Source organism: Musca autumnalis, unplaced genomic scaffold (assembly GCF_047663935.1).
Source record: "Musca autumnalis isolate F117 unplaced genomic scaffold, ASM4766393v1 scaffold_3, whole genome shotgun sequence".
NCBI lineage: Eukaryota > Metazoa > Arthropoda > Insecta > Diptera > Muscidae > Musca > Musca autumnalis.
Genome location: NW_027411866.1, coordinates 118,809,486 through 118,823,533, shown reverse-complemented (window position 1 = coordinate 118,823,533; position 14,048 = coordinate 118,809,486).

The following is a 14,048-nucleotide window of genomic DNA, read 5'->3' as shown; positions in this document are numbered from 1 at the left end:
TCATAATTTTTTCGAATATAAGTTTTTTGGTCACTAAGAACCCTAAATATCAAATTAAATCTAATTCGGTCTAGAAATGTGACTTAAATGGGTTAGAGGCTATTCCAAAACATGGACCTATGTCCACTAGTTATATAAGATTATTGACATTTAAGAACCCTAAATGTGAATTTATAGCTAAATCGCACAGAGGGGAAATTTGTGTTAAAAGTTGATCAAAAGCCCTAGAAAGCTCATTTATAGTCGGATTGATATAACATTTTGCACAAAGCATATCCTCTGTACAAGGATTAATCCTATAGAAAATAATGAAAATCGGTCCAGATTTGGATGCAGCTTCCATATATATTCGCATCTGATATGAGATAAAAATGCACCAAAATCACTGAAATTTGACACATGCAACCTGAACTAGCCTAAAAAACATTGACCCATTTTCAAACAAATCGGTACAGATGTATAAATATTCCCATATACATACATTTCATTCCAAATTTTATTTTTTGAAACTTACTTAAATTAAATTTTTCTCAATTCACATGAGAAAAGCCGTGAATGTTTCTGAATAATGCAAACATATTTGATAGGTGTTGGTTTAGTCTGATAAATAAGAGTTCCGGTTATAAGGCGGAACAAAATTTAGTGTGAATAAACCTCGCAATTCCATATAAAAATATTTCATATTTTAGTTGAGAAAAGTTAGATTTTTTCCGAATGGCGCAAATATGAGCAATTTTTTATGATTGAATCTGATATTTGAGACTCAAGCGCATAAAACATTAGAAGAAAGTATGGTCGGGAAACGACGGGGAAATAGACTTTTTCACTATTGAAATTGTAGTAATCTTAAAAATTATCATACAAAATTTTCATAATGAGGATATGTATCACCATTATTAAATAGCAAAGATGTAAAATCAATCTGAAAATTTTAAATGCTAATCTTGTTCGGAGACTGTACAAAAACAATAAATCTTGAAAAATATAAATTTTCGCGAAAATAATGTCATTTTAATGTTCACCTAATTTCTTAGTTTTCGAAAATTTACTTTTTGTTTTCAGTATGGCTGAGTTCAATCGACTGCTGCATTAGATTGGTTAATCTTAGAAAGTCGAGGATGGTTATAACAAATGTAGAAAAGAGTCGGGTTGCCGTTTATCAACATTTTTTCATAAAAAAAAAACGATTTTCATATTTTGAGTTTTGAGCAACTTTAGGCCTTTGTTTCCCCTCTGTGAATCGGTCTGAAAATGTAGCTAAAAACGTCACAATACCGTAAATCGGGGGATACCGGTATATGGGGGCAAAACGTGGATCTATGTCAAAAACTTTTGTTATATAACTTTACTGATACTTAGGAACCCTAAATGTCAATTTATAGCTAAATCGGACCGATAATGTAGCTAAACACGTCAAAATACCGTAAATCGGGGGGTACCGTTATATGGGGGCTATACCAAAACGTGGACCTATGTCCAAAAGTTTTGTTATATAAGTTTATTGACATTTAAGAGCCCTTAATGTCAATTTATAGCTACATCGGTCTTAAAATGTAGCTAATAACGTCAAAATACCGCAAATCGGGGGGTACCGTTGTATGGGGGCTATACCAAAACGTGGACCTATGTCCACAACTTTTGTTATATAAATTTATTGACACTTAAGAACCCTAAATGTCAAATTATAGCTTAATCGGTCTGGAAATGTAGCTAAAAACGGCAAAATACCGTAAATCGGAGGGTACCGTTATATGGGGGCTATACCAAAACGTGAACCGATATAGCCCATCATCGAACTTGACCTGCCTGCAAACAAAAGACGCATTTTCCCAAAATTTCAGCGTTCTATCTCCATTTTTGTGGATGCTAGAGTGAATACCACAGACGGACGGACGTGCACAGATCGACTCAGAATTTTACCCTGATCAAGAGTATATATACTTTATAGGGTCGCAAATGAGTATTTCAATGCGTTACAAACGGAAAAACAAACTTAATATACCCTCCATACTATGGTGGAGGGTATAAAAACAAGTAAAAAAGTATCAGTGAGATATACCTTCAGCCTATGAGAATTGAAACTTTCATCTACGAACAGATCGAACATATTTATAGTCTTTTCAGAAATTTGTGGCCCTGTTTGGACATTTGAACTTGCCGGCAAAAATGTGGATTAGTTCAAAAGTGTTCCGGAAAAGGTACTTAAAGGAATGGACGGACATGGTCCATTATGAAAGTGGTTCTTATTTTGGGAGTCATATCTTTTCTATGGACGTGTTCACGGAAAACATAATATCGCTGTAAACAGAGCCACAACGAATAGCATTTAAAATTTTTCGAAACTCAACTTTTTTTTTGCCATTTTTCGAGGTTTTTCACCTTTCGGGCTGTTTTCTAAAGAAGTATGGACTTGCCGAAATTTTGTGTGGAAGGTACTCGAAGGAATGGACCATTTGGAATCCAAATCGGAGCCTCATCTAAGTCTAGTAGAAATGTCACGATGTGCAAAGTATGGACCAAATCAGTTGCTCCCTTCAAGATTTATCGTGCGCACAAATTTGCCGAACATTTTCGAACTTTTGTGGGGGAGGTACAGGAAGGAGTGGGCCGATATAACCCATCTTCGAACATTCGAATGAATGTCAATAGAATTTTTCTTTATACCAGTGCACAATGGTCCCATAACCAACTTTTCTGGCCAAAACTATTTCAAAGTCCATTTTGTATTGAAATTAATTATTATCTATATATATAAAAGAGCTCAGTGAGTGAGTGAGTGACTGAGTGACTGACATATCATCGCCCAGACGAAACCGCTGAAGCTAGAATCTTGAAATTTTGGGTGTGGGTTGCTGTTGGTGTGTAGGCGTGAGATAAGGCTGGGTTTTTGGAAATTCGACCTAGAAGGGTACGAAAAGTACTAAAAGGTACTAAATATGGTACCCTTTGAATTAGGCAAACGGGAAGAGCTAGAATTCTGTAATTTGGAATGAAGGTAACTGATTGAGAGTTAGAAAGATGTGCCAAAGGGTTTTTGGAAATTCGACCTATAAGTGTACGAAAAGTACTAAAATTTACAAAAATTTAGTACAAATTGTATATTTTGAACGGATATAGCTAGAATCTTGGAATTTGGTATGGAAATCAAGTTTAAAAAGTGGTGCTTCAAAAAGGAGATGGTTTGGAAAATTCATACTAATGTGTACGAAAAGTACTAAATGGTACTAAATTTGGTACAATGGGGATTTGGTGAACGGATAGAGCTGGGATCTCGAAATGTGGAATTGAGATTACTGGTGGAGTGTAGGATTGAGGTGGTTTTGGAAATTCGTACTTATGGGAACGAAAAGTACTAAATGGTACTAAATTTGGTACAATTTGGATTTGGGTGAACGGATAGAGCTGGAAACCTGAAATTTGGAATTAAGATTACTATTAAAGTGTAGAATTGAGATATGAGGGTAGTTTTGTAAATTCGTACTTATGTGTAAGAAAAGTACTAAATGGTACTAAATTTGGTACAATAGGGATTTGGGTGAACGGATAGAGCTGGAATCCTGAAATTTGGAATTGAGATTACTGTTGGAGTGTATGATTGGGGAAGTTTAAAAATTCGTACTTATGTGTATGAAAAGTACTAAATGGTACTAAATTTGGTACAATGGGGATTTCGGTGAACGGATAGAGCTGGAATCTCGAAACTTGGAATTGATATTACTGGTGGAGTTTAGGATTGTGGAAGTTTTGGAAATTCGTACTTATGGGTTCGAAAAGTACTAAATGGTACTAAATTTAGTACAGTTTGGATTTGGGTGAACGGATAGAGCTCGATTCCTCAAATTTGGACTGAGGGTCACTGATGAAGAGTAAGAGACATGTTCTATGGGTATGGAAATCAAGGTTGGAAAGTGGTGCTTCTAAAAGGAGATGGTTGGGAAAACTCATACTTATGTGTACGAAAAGTACTAAATGGTACTACATTTGGTACAATATTGATTTGGGTGAACGGATAGAGCTGAAATCCTGAAATTTGGAATTGAGATTACTGTTGGAGTGTACGATTGCGGAAGTTTGGAAAATTCTTACTTATGTATATGAAAAGTACTAAATGGTACTAAATTTGTTGCAATGGGGATTTGGGTAAACGGATAGAGCTGGAATCTCGAAATTTGGAATTGAGATTAGTGGTGGAGTTTAGGATTGTGAAAGTTTTGGAAATTCGTACTTATGGGTACGAAAAGTACTAAATAGTACTAAATTTAGTACAGTTTGGATTTGGGTGAATGGATAGAGTAAGAGAGATGTACTAAAGGGTTTTTGGAAACTATGAGTGTACGAAAGGTACTAAATGGTACTCAATTTGGTACAATGGGGATTTGGGTGAACGAATAAAGCTGGAATACTGAAATGCGGAATTGAGATTTCTGTTGGAGTGTAGGATTGAAGTAGTTTTGGAATATCGTACTTATGGGAACGAAACGTTATAAATGGTACTAAATTTGGTACAATGGGGATTTGGGTGAACGGATAGAGCTGGAATCCCGAAATTTGGAAATGAGATTGCTGTTGGAGTGTAGGATTAAGGTAGTTTTAGAAATTCGTACTTATGGATATGAAAAGTACTAAATGGTACTAAATTTGGTACAACCTGGATTTGGGTGAATTAATAGAGCTGGAATCTTGAAAATTGGAATTACGATTACAGTCGAAGAGTAGGATTCAGGTAGTTTTGAAAAATCGTACTTATGGGTACCAAAAGCACTAAATTTGGTACTATTTGGATTTAGGTGAACGGAAAGCGGTGGAATCCTGCAATTTAAAATTATAATTATTGCATCCCTGTTCCATTGAGGAAGTTTTAAAAATTCGTACTTATGGGTACGAAAGTTCTAAATTGTTCCAAATTTGGTAAAATTTGGATTTGGTTTAACGGATAGAGCTGGAATCCTGAAATTTGGAATTAAGATTACTGTTAAAGTGAAGGATTGAGGCAGTTTTGGAAAATCTTACTTGTGGATACGAAGAGTGCCAAATAATAATATATTTGGTACAATTAGGAATTGGACTAACGGATACAGCTGGAATCTTGATATTTAGAATTACGATTACTGTAATTATTTTATACTTAAAGTACTTAATGGTACTCAGTTTGTTTTTGGGTGTAGGGACAGTGCTGGAATCTGTATTTTTTGGAGTAAAAGTGAGTATTGGTGTGCAACTTTGATCTCGCTGTTAATGTGAGATACGGTTGACCTTTTTGAGAATCGAACTAAAGGGGTACGTACAGTACTAAAATTAATATTGATTAAAATTGGTATTAGTGCACCAACATTTTCAGTGTTTGCAATTTCCATATTATATGGTAACATGGGGCGGCTTCGCCACTGGGGCGCCTTCGCCAGCGCCGATTTTCTTGATAACTATAACTGCTAGAGAAATGCCGTTAAAGGGAAAATTGTGAGTTTAACGAAGATCTTTCATCTCCCAATAATTGGCAATTCTATCAAATATATGACTGCTGATGCAGGCGGTTTCATGTTTTTGGGGTATTGCGAAAAATATTCATGGTAGGTATATTTTGTGATATCTTGTATACCTTTTGTGATATCAAAATTATATTTTATACCGTTAATAGACAACTACTGAAGAATATAAATCCAAATAATTTGCATGATAAAAGTAATTACAAATGTCAATATATTCATATTATGAACTATGTAGGGGGTGGGGCGGCTACGCCATGATAGGGGTGTTGTGGGTTAATGTGAGAAATATGTCAGGTTTAACTTAAATTGTTTATGCTATTGATATACCACGCTATAATATGAAGTTAAAATCAAATATTGTGCTAAACCTATCTAATTTGGCAAAAATTTAATTTTTATGCCTTAATTCAAGGTACCTACTTCAATTAACGGCTAAAATATGTTTCTTTTTGTAAATTTTAGAATAATTTTTGATTATTAAATAGAAAACCTGTTCCATTTATGCATAATGTTGATATTTGAGGAGGAAGTATGGTAAATTCCAGTTTTAGAGTCCGTTGATATATGTCCTATGTCGATGGCGAAGCTACCCCATGGGTGGGGAGGCTTCGCCACCTTTTAGACATTTTGTAAATTCTCAAAAATATTATTTTAAAAGCAAAATTATAATAATTTATATATCAAAACTTATAGTCAAGATATGCTAATATTCTTACCAAAAATAATATTTGGAAAAACTTTAATGATGTCGATATTAGAACATTTTGAAAAAAACGTGGCGAAGGCGCCCCATGTTACCATATATTGTTTATATTTTTTATACCCTTCCGCATACGAAGTTGCGGGCACTTTGCTAGTTTATAATAAATGTGTACAAACAGCTATTCTTACGCTTTATCGACCAAAATGACCAAAAACTGCCAAAATTTGTTGAATAATATTTGTTGTTAATAATTTTTGGTACGAAGGATTCATATCTTCCAAGAGGTCAAAATACCAAATTTCAGCCGAATCGGTCATAAAGTGTCGCTAAAATCCACAAAATATCCAAAATCGGACAGTACTTTTATGTGGGGGCTATGACAAAAAATGGACCATTTTTCAAAAAAAAAAAAATATACATACTTGTTTTCTACACTCTGAAACGCTTAAATATGAATTTTAAGGAAAATCGGTTGATAGATGTCGGTATTATCGTTCTATTTCAATTGGATACTACGTACAGTCACAACAGGTATTTACAAAAAATTCTCCACTTTATTTTAACTGCTATCTTTCAAATTCGATTTGGAGGTGGACATATTTGGACATTTTTTTAAAAGTTTAAGTATATTTAAAAAATACTTGTAAAAAATAATTTTTAATATATATAAAAACATTGATTTTATTACGCTAATTTTACAAATTTCATATTACGAAAGTACTCATTTACAGCTTCCCGATTCATAATAACTTTGGTCTCACTTCTGTATATTTACGCAGCGACGCAATACAACAAAAATTGTATATTTTACAGCCAAAGTCTATTTTATTATACCCTACGCCACTATGTGGAAAGGGTATTATAAGTTTGTTTTGGTAAAAATTCATGTAACACCGCGAAATATTCGTCGGATACCCCCAATGTGGTATACCAATCATAATATCTCGGCGAGATAATGCGATTTTGAGATGTGTGTCCGTCCGTCCGTCCGTGTGTCCATCTGTCCATTATAAATTGAAATCAAACTCCAGGCAGTAATTATGGACCGATCGTCACGAAATTTGGTATGGCGGTCTGTTTCACATCAGATTAGATCGCTATTTTAATTGGTGATGATCGTGAAATATTTAGCGGGTGAAATGGACCAAATACATAATTTTTATCCAATTTTGTAGCTGCTCTGTAGGTCGCAATAATAGTCCGATCGCCTCGAAATTTTAAATGAGGTAAGAGTATATGACAAAGAAGAAGCTTGCAATTTGAGATGGCGATCAGATAGTATTTAGGGGGTTAAATGGACCACAACTGTGTGAAAATTGTGAACATTTTTAATAAACAGCTTATATCGTTGTTCCTGAAGGACACATTCCCCACTCGTGAGTTATATTTGGAAGATGATCTCTTGACCTTTCGATTGATGTCGATTACGTTGACGTACGTGATCAGTAGACATCGGATTTTGCATATTTGCATATTTTTTATTAATAAAGATACGAAAATTCTGATTGGACAAAAATTCGTTTTGAAGAAAACTGAATGCAATGACAGGCTCATATTTTTTATTTTTTGCATATTTGCATATTTTGCATATGCACAAAATATGCAAAATATGCAAAAAATATGCAAAATATGCAAAAAATATGCAAAATATGCAACTAATTTTTTGACGAAAATCGTCAAATTAAATTTGGAAAGTCATCAAAAAGTGTTCTAAATTAAGTTTATTGTCGTTAAACGTCGATTTCTTAACAGATTATTATGTTATTAATTATTATTCCGCCACAGCAATAAATCTGGACTAAAAGACTTAGAAAATTTCCTATAACCCAGCCTTCTTATTACAACCTAAGTTGCTTTATAATACAAATTTGTTCAAAAACTCAATCAGAAATGTCAAAATGAACGTATCCAAATATGTTGATAGTTTCTGCTCGGCCAAATTGTCTGACAGAATATCAAATGAGCTAGAAATTAAGACTAAGACAATATTGAATATTCATACAATCTTTCATATTTTACTAAAAACGTATAACATATAAAAACATATACAGGGCAATCATGAATATTTCCCTCCGAATTTTCCGCACGGAAAATAATTTTAGAAACTCTTTTAAAATCAATATTTGTTAAAAGTTGAAAGCTACTAGATTCGCTTCTTGATGGCATATTCTAGTTGAATCGACAAAAATATTCCCTTTTTGGGCATAAATATGGAAAAAATTGTGACATTTGGGAAAGGAAACAAATTATGCACTGAATTTTTATTCATGATTGCACTTTTAATACCCTAAGGGTATTATGTCTTAGTGAATGAGTTTGCAACATGCAAAAGGAAACAAAATAGACCCACAGTTCCTTTTGATTATCTGCATAGATTCGCATTTATCCATCTGGCCAGGTCATTTTGAAAACAAAGTACAGGTCACATTTATAGACCAATTCGCATAAAAATTGGAGATTTTTTGGCCCTAGGGCGATCCCTGTTTATTTTGGTAAGAATCGATTCAGATTCTCGGCGGTGTCCGAATTATCAAATTGTCCGGATTAACGAATAGTAAAGAAAATAAATTATTTTCTATGATTAAATAACTCGTGGTAGTTATATAATACTCTACGTGCTCTAAGTGTTAAAAATAGTGAGATTTTTCTATACGTCAATCCGGACTTTTTTTTGGCATTGCCCGTATTTGTTCCTTTCCTTACTTTTTACCAATTTACCATGCAACAAGACTCAATTTTCCCAAATTACAGAAAACGCCAATCAGATTGTGAAAGTAGAGCTAGAAATATGACGTTTTTAAAGTATACATCAGGATGTAAGCAAAACACGGGACAGGTTTGAAATTTAATTTTTTCTGAAAATTAAGATTCCTTGAAATCTTTGCCTTTTAGGTGTATAGTGCCTTTGGAAACTTTAAAGACAATATTGCGGCGAATATTTTTCTTAATATTTTATTTATATCCTAGACAACAATACTAATGTGTTATAAAAGGTGTTATATCCTTGTACTCTACAATTTTTTCTGAATGTTGCTGAAAAAATGTATACAGCAACTCCTCCATTAAACAACTGTCCAAATTCGAAACATTTGTAATAATTAGTTCAAATTATCGAGTACACGGTCAGGTATCAGTTAATTAATTGTATAATTTCTTTTCGACTGTGTTATCAAAATTGTTTTCTTGTAGCAGGAATGAAATAACTATATTTTTTAGCATTCCAAATGCTTTTCTAGCAGAAATATGTGAGTGGTTTTGCCATGTTAAAGATAATTCCAAGGGTTTGACTTATTTTACCACTACCACGCTATTGTGTGGTTTTTCTGAGTGATGTCATTTTGCACTAAACATTTGGTGTTCTTCACATCAATTTTAACTACATCCCACTTTAAATAAAACTTGTTGTTTTTAAAAATTTGAAAACAACCAAACCCAAGATTAAGCTGAAATTATTTTACAACAATAAAATAATGCACATCTCAACAAAACTGCCAAAAGTGAATCTAAAAATAATGCATTACTTTTCGCCGAGTATTGAACATTTCCCAATTCTGCATTAAGCGGTTGTATGCGTACAATATACATATAAAATTACATACATATATCATTAAACTAAAACCATGTCATCAATATTAAAGCGGCAGTTACAGCATTTTTCCAAAGAAGGTTTTTGACCACAAATATAGGATTAAACACTATAAAATATATTCAAATCTAATATGTGGATATTCAAAACGTATACTTTTAATTATAGTTATATTCCAGAACCTGGAATCGTAAATCGTACTTTAGTACTTTTTCCCATTTTGCGCTAAAAAACGAACCCCATTTCCAAAAACTAGAAAAAAATGCGCTTTTATCTAAACAAAAATAGCGATGACTAACTCTAGCTCCTTTGTTTTTCTGCTAGGCAATTTTGGCCGATTAGAAACTATCACCATATTTGGATACGTTGATTTTGACATTTCTGATTGAGTTTTTGAAATTTGTCCATTATCTATCTACATTTGTATAGGAAGCAAATTATGTTGTAATAGGAATGCTGGGTTATATCACCTTGTGAAAACTGAATTAAGTCTTGTTAGTCTAGATTTATTGCTGTGGCGGAATATCTGGAGAGTCTCAATAACATAATAATCTGCAAAAAAACTATGTTAAACGTCAAAAAACTTAATTTTGAATGCTTTTTTGATGATTTTCCAAATTTAATTAAAGATTTTTGTCAAAAAAACACTTGCATATTTAGCATATTTTTTGCATATTTTGCATATTTTTTGCATATATTTTGCATATTTTTTGCATATATTTTGCATATTTTTTGCATATTTTTTGCATATTTTTGATATGACCCCAAATATCGAAAAATTGACCCTCAAAACGCCTAGATCCAAAATTTGAGTCCAATCGGATAAGAAATAAAAAACATGCTAAAATCCGATGTCTAGTGATCAGATAACAAAGCTACAGCCTAATATATCCATTTTTTTTATTTGTAGCATAGTAATTAACACTCTAGAAGTCGCAATTATAGCTCAATAGTAACGAAATTTTGCGCGAGGTAAGAGTTTAGGTAGAAAAAAAATGCCTATAATTTAGGATGATAATCTGATATTATTTAGCGGATGACATAGACCATTACTTTTGTATGAAAAATATACAAATTTTATTTTTGGTCCATATTTTAATTCCTGGGGGGTATATACCGGCAAAGTAGCCTACATATGAAATAATAACTACTGACCTTTCCCCTGATGCAAAATGCAATAATGTGTATGCTAGATAACGGGCCTATTGTCTAATATATAATGGGTTTTGTGTAGAGAACCACAATTTCCTCCCATGCTACAAATTGTCTCTATCATGACAGAGAAATTTTCAGTGCGGTTGTCAATTTGAATTTTTTATACAAATATTGCAACATTGGGTCACCTCGCCACCTATTTTATACCGCAGATTAAGGGTAAAGGGGATACAAACAAAATACAACTAAAGATGTGTCTCTTCGAAATATTGGTTTTAGACCCCAAGTATGTTTGGACGAAATTCGTTTCAGACAGTTTGGAGTCTGTTTAGCCCTGTCCATTCATCTGTCTCTCTTAATGTCTAGTTGTCTGGTGCGCACGATAACTTTCGAACGGATCTACCGATTAGAACCAAATTTTATACCTCGTAATATTTTGCCCAAACTTTGTTTAAGTTCAAATGTAGGCTATGTCGGTCCACACCACCCCCTAAAAAGTTCAAAATTGTTTTCGAAAAATTGCGTGAGCGATAACTGGCGAATCGAGCAATCGATTTGCTCCAAACTTTCCATATATTATTATTCTTTCCAGATATAGATCAGATAAGACTGTATCGGTCAACACCTTAGGGTACCTCCTACACAAAATTCGGAAAATTATCAAATATACCAAATTGCATGGTATATATATTTATTTATTTTAGGTGTATTCCAAAATGGAACCTGATATTCAAAGACAATTTGAAGATGTAGCAGGAGGGTCTAATCAATGTGAATTTTCCAATTTTCGAATATTTTTTTGAAATGTATAATTTATATATTTTTCCACAAGCATCCCAGTAAAGACAGGGAAGGCTTCTCTTATATCAATGGATTCATATTAAGTTATTGATATGTGACAAAGTTTTTTTATCGCCGAGTGAGAACGGCGTGTCCTAAGTTGCCACTTGTAGAGACGTTTTTCATGGCTGAAATACTCAGGAAATATCGCCAACAAGAATTTTGCAGCCATTGACAATTTGATGGGAATCGAACCCGGACATTCAGCTTACAAGGCGGTTGCACATAGCTAATTCCTACGGGTTGTGGTGTAGGGTATCACATGGTCGGCCCCGTCCGACTATAGCCTTTGCTTACTTGTTTTTACATAAAAAAGTGCCAACTTTGGTACTGCGCCAATCAACGAATACTAACGTTATTTACAAAAACTAATTTTTTTCAGATGACTTGATGTGTTTTTATTATTCTGTGCAAAAAAAAAAAAAATAAAATTTCGAAACTTCAAAAATAGGGTTTTGGCCAAAAATTTCCTGATTGAAACCTATGTGCAATGCGAAGCATTTGTTATTTTACAAACAAAAAAAACTAAAAAGTACATATTTGACATTTGTTTTGTTGCTTTATTTATGAATTTATCTTAACCATTTTAAACACTTTTTAACTTTTCGATTTTAATAATGGTTAAGCAATTATTGCACCAGCGCACAGAGGGGAAACATAGGCATAAAGTTGCTCAAAACACAAAATTTGAAAATCGGTTTTTATCAAAAAAATGTTGATAAACGGCAACCAGACTCTTTTCTACATTTTCTATAACCATCCTCGTCTTTGTAAGATTAACCAATCCAATGCAGCAGTCGATTGAACTCAGCCATACTGAAAACAAAAAGTAAATTTTCGAAAACTAAGAAATTAGGTGAACATTAAAATGACGTTATTTTCGTGAAAATTTATATTTTTCAAGATTTATTGTTTTTGTACAATCTCCGAACAAGATTAGCATTTAAAATTTTCAGATTGATTTTACATCTTTGCTCTTTTATAATAGTGATACATATCCTCTTTATGAAAATTGTTTATGATAATTTTTAAGATTACTACAATTTCAATAGTGAAAAAGTCTATTTCCCCATCGTTTCCCGACCATAGTTTCTTCTAATGTTTTATGCGCTTGAGTCTCAAATATCAGATTCAATCATAAAAAATTTCGCATATTTGCGCCATTCCGAAAAAATCTAATTTTTCTCAACTAAAATATGAAATATTTTTATATGGAATTTCAACGTTTAGTCACACTAAATTTTGTTCCGCCTTATAACCGGAACTCTTATTTATCAGACTAAACCAACACCTATCAAATATGTTTGCATTATTCAGAAACATTCACGGCTTTTCTCATGTGAATTGAGAAAAATTTAATTTAAGTAAGTTTCAAAAAATAAAATTTGGAATGAAATGTATGTATATGGGACTATATATACATTTGTACCGATTTGTTAGAAAATGTTTTTTTAGGCTAGTTCAGGTTGCATATGTCAAATTTCAATGATTTTGGTGCATTTTTATCTCATATCAGATGCGAATATATATGGAAGCTGCATCCAAATCTGGACCGATTTTCATTATTTTCTATAGGATTAATCCTTGTACAGAAGATATGCTTTGTGCAAAATTGTATATCAATCCGACTATAAATGAGCTTTCTAGGGCTTTTGATCATTTTTTAACACAAATTTCCCCTCTGTGCAGCGTTAGTGGGTATTACAGAATAAATTTTTTGTCCGCGTCGTTGCATATCATCTACAAACCAGATGTTAATAATTGTATGTTTTCATTTTTTTGGTAAAATAACAAACAGGTACAAAGGAAAAATTGTATTTACAAATTTTAAAAAAATTAAGAAAAAATAGTAATCATTCGAATCCTACTACCAAATAATACTTAAAATTTTTGAAATTGATCCTAGTTTAATTCAAAAAAAATTCAAGCAAATCGAAGAGTATAATGATTGTAAAAAAAGATTTTAAATAATAAATCGAGAAAATGAAGACCATGCTCACAGTGCAAATTGTTGCCTTATTTTTTTATTAAATAACTGATAAAACCACAACAAATAAAAAAATTCAAATTGGACCAATATTATAGAAGTTATAAGTATTTCTTTGTCGTTAGTCAAAAATATACTAAAATGTTTTGCTGATGAACAGCATCACCGCAGCCAAAAATAAAGGAAAATGAAAAAAGTGTCCGATTCATCATCGCTCATTCTTATGATATGGCCTAGCCAACGCAATCGTTGCATCTCGATACGTTTAACTATATTCATGTCTTTGTATAG